Below are 4,158 nucleotides of genomic sequence, written 5' to 3' on the forward strand. Positions count from 1 at the left end.
CAAGAGTGGGTTTGAATTTCTTAATAAAGTCCTTTTCTTTGCATTTTCTCTCAATTTCATTTCGCTTGTAAAGTTTATGGAATGGAAATATAATAAAAGTTTGATGACCACATGTTGCCAGATGGTTACTCAGTGGTATTTGGCGGACTTCTGGGTTTTTAATCTGTTGTCGATGCACCCGTGAGCGTTCCGATAGTGCATTACCTGTCTGGCCAACGTACAGTTCTTCACAATTAGGGCATTTGATGCAGTAGATTAGATTTCTACTTTTGCAGTTCATGTTCACATTGGTGAATATTTTCCCTGTTTTTGTGTTCATATATGGGCCGGTATGGATTGATCGGCATGTACCGCATCATCAGTATGTATTTCTGTGTCTGTGTTTCTCCGCAATCATCGCTTGACAACCGATCTAGGTGTGTTTACGTCCCTGTAACATAGCGGTTCGGCAAAAGAAAATGAGAGAATAGGTACTAAAATTACAAAGAATACGTTCTGGGGTCGATTTGCTCGATTAAAGGCGGTGCTCCACATGGACGCAGTCAAATAAGTGAATCAATTAACAGAGTAAAAGAATATATTGTAATGCGTTTTAAAATACTATTTATGCAGAAGGAGAATTTGTCCTCAGCGGAATTTGTACTCAGAACGTAAAGACGGACGAAAGAACGATAAGCATTTTGTCCGGCGCGCACGCGATTCCGCCAGGTCGCTGTATTATCTTTGGGATCAGTTTTACCAAGTATTATTATTAGACGGAGAGAAACTGTGTTAGCAGAAAGAACGAGTTTATTGCAATGACTGCTTTGTTGAATTCTGTTGCAAATGTGACCGAGGTCGAGTCGATGGAATATTCATTATTAAATAAGGATAGAAGTCATTATTAAAAACACACCTGGTAGGAATGAATAAATGAATTGTACATCACTCAAATTATACGTTCCATTTTTTAGAAAAGCCCTGCCAGCATTGTATACCTAACAGAAACACATGCATGAAGAAAGAGCAGTACAAGGTGAGACTTAAAACGTTGAAATGATTAAGGTCTGGACAAGGGAGGAAAACTTTCAACAAGAAAAAGGGGGTTCAAGAGATATGATAACAGCTATCCAGGAATAATATATACATACGGAAGAATTGAGGGACTCATATATTTCACAGTTTTAATCACCTGTATGAGCTATCTAAGCATTGCAAAATAGTTGACGGCCATATAATTGTTGTAAAAATATCGAAATAGCATTGAAATCTAGAAGAGCCAAACAATGAAGATACGCATCCGTTTCATGAAAAATAATTCAAAAACTGTAAAATTCCTGATAGATCCAAAGGTCAATAAAATTACTGAAACATACCGTTTAGTTCTAAGAACATGAATATTTGTATCGTCTTCTATTTGGTTACTGTTAGTCCGTACGTCCATTTCTGTTTTGTTCATATTTTCTTCTACATCATCCACTGGACAGACGCTGTTGACAACAAAAATTGCTAAATGAATCTATTTTTTATTATATACTCTAAAAGACACCTTAAAATGCCACGCCTTGTTTACATATTTGCATAATACATCAAGCGTTATCATATATATATATGTCTTTCTATGTTATGTAGGTAAAAAGAAAGATATGCCTGTATGTATATACATGGCTATACGTGTATACAGGCATAGTTACAATGTGGCTTGCGTAGTTTCTACTGGCTGAGTATATAATGCTGTAGTTACTATAAACTTCTTAATGTTAATGAGATCGACAACGAGAACAATGACGATGATGATCTAGGTGAAGATTCTGACGATGATGACATGACAATGATGATCGTGATATGAATTGGAAGTGAAGTGAAGATCACCACTATAATTACGATTATGTTGTGAAGGTGATTATCTACGCTGGTTGATGGTGATGCTGTAACTTTTATAATAGCATTTATATCGATTTGGCATGAAAAGCATAAATGAATCGATATCATGTTTTATTATAAAACTTACTAGACTACTTCCTGTCAAAGGTTTGATCACTGTTAAGTAACTGGAGCATTTCCGGTGTGGCCTTACTTAAAACTCTTCTGTAAGTTTTAACAAAATCAGTTACTTGCCTAAAGTACATACCAGACCGTCATTTAATGAAATCATCATCATCAGATATAATTACTGCTTAATATGGCTTCTGAAAGAGTCAGTTAGTTTATCTTGTTTCTATTTGCGCATAATTTTTAATCATAGCAGACATCAATAACTCCTTAGCATTGTAGGCATGCTTAATGGTTTCGCTCTCACCGATACCCTACACTGAGTAGTCCTGGTGGCTAAAATTAGAAGATTTTGGACGGCAAAGTTAATGGTAGCAAGATGGGGAACATATTTGGCCATCCGCTCCAGGTTCGTATAGGTTATGTGTGAATGAGCAGAATCATACTAGAGTACGTATGGCCTTCCACAATGTTTCTAATTTAAGCTGCGCCTCCATTGTTTCCATGTAAGCCATTTAATCGATACAAATGCATTAGGGGAAGACGTGCGGTGGCATGGTATGAAATTCATTGCTCATGCGCTTCAAATCATGACAAAATATGGGAACTTGTTCATAATATTTCAGTGGGACTTGTGTAGAGACATCTGTCCTTTACCCCTGTTCAGTTTTTGAACATGGACAACTTTCTCGTCTGAGAAACAGAGCCTATCTAGTTCCTCGGTGTACTTCAGCTTGTTCAGTGTGTGCAGAGCTCCTGGTGTCTATTAAGTTAACATGTTACAAGAAAAACACATGTTATTTTCCAAGGGTTTAACATTATTATTTACATTTACTTGAACTTGCTCCGGTAGTCTGCTTTCTAGCGGACTTTACGGATCCTGAATTTTATATCCAGTAAGACGGGACTTGTTCACAATCCTATAGTAACGAAATATCTTATTTTGCAGACATTTTACCAATCAGGTGGATTAAATGAAGAGGTCCCTTTGAATAATTTTCACACTTGAACAAACCTAACAACGAAAGACATTTCTTATGGTGATATTTAAAAGCTAATTACCGAACTTCATCTTTCTTTATGTTCGCGATTCCTCTTTTCGCCTCATCTGCAATGTCCGGACGAGAACGCTCACCAATTTGAAAGTAAGCATTCTGAATGTACTACATTCTTATTGAAGTTTTTGTTTTTAACCTTTTGAATTTTATTACAATATACAATATGACTTAGTTGTCCTTAACTTCGTTGCGCTTTCGACACTATTTATGTCGAAAATTAAGTGATTACTGCAGTACTAAATGTATTATGTAATACATCACTTTAATTTAAATCTGTTTTTATCATGAAAATAAAGACAACTAAACACCCAATGCTATAATGAAGTATTGACGCGGGTCGTATACACAGCAAAGATCTGATATATGCCAGAGGAACCCTCACCTGCTACCTCTACAATTCCCCTTCAAGGGGCATATAAACCGGTGGAGGGGCAATAGGTTTAGCCATACACCAGATGATATTAAAATAGACAGCAATGGCAGTATGTTAAAGTACCCACATTCTGCAACCGAGGCCTTAAATGATATAGACACTAACGAACACATTGCGACACCATTCCTTGGGTGAAGGACACGCCAAACATCATCAAACACAGTCGACTAGAGCACTCGCCAGTTTGAAAGTAAGTATTCTATTAGAAATGTATTGGTCCTCCAATTTCTATTTCTAATATGAAAATGAAAGAAAGAAAGAAAGAAAGAAAGAAAGAAAGAAAGAAATAAAGAAAGAAAGAAAGAAAGAAAGAAAGAACGAAAGAACGAAAGAAAGAAAGAACGAAAGAACGAAAGGAAAAACAGAAAGAAAGAAAATACTGCATTCGAATGAACGTTATGACTAAGCTGCATGAAATTGACTTAACTATCAGTACTGTTGACATTACAGAATAATACATTTGTATTCTACTAAATTTATTGAGGAGTACTTCAAGATAATTTAAAACTGCTTCTACTAATAAAATAAAACGAAACATCCGCACACACACAGGCACAGGCACACACACGTACACACATACACACATAATTCGATGTTGAAAATATCCCTAAGTGCATATATATTTATAGGTTTATATTTATAGGTTTATATATGTATGTATGTATGTATGTATGTATGTATATGTATATATATATA

At 35.7% G+C, this 4,158-nt stretch overlaps 1 long non-coding RNA gene across 1 annotated transcript in view; it reads right to left on the reverse strand.

Moving 5' to 3' along the window:
- The window catches only part of LOC128248102 (uncharacterized), a 42,846-nt gene extending 41,418 nt beyond the window's left edge, over nucleotides 1–1,428 (reverse strand). Inside the window, exon 1 of the long non-coding RNA XR_008264368.1 lies at nucleotides 1,356–1,428. This is a non-coding gene — a long non-coding RNA (uncharacterized LOC128248102). The remainder of the gene's footprint in view (nucleotides 1–1,355) is intronic.
- Between the last annotated feature and the right edge of the window lie 2,730 nt (nucleotides 1,429–4,158).

The sequence above is a fragment of the Octopus bimaculoides genome, chromosome 6 (genome assembly GCF_001194135.2).
Source record: "Octopus bimaculoides isolate UCB-OBI-ISO-001 chromosome 6, ASM119413v2, whole genome shotgun sequence".
Taxonomy (NCBI): Eukaryota; Metazoa; Mollusca; class Cephalopoda; order Octopoda; family Octopodidae; genus Octopus; species Octopus bimaculoides.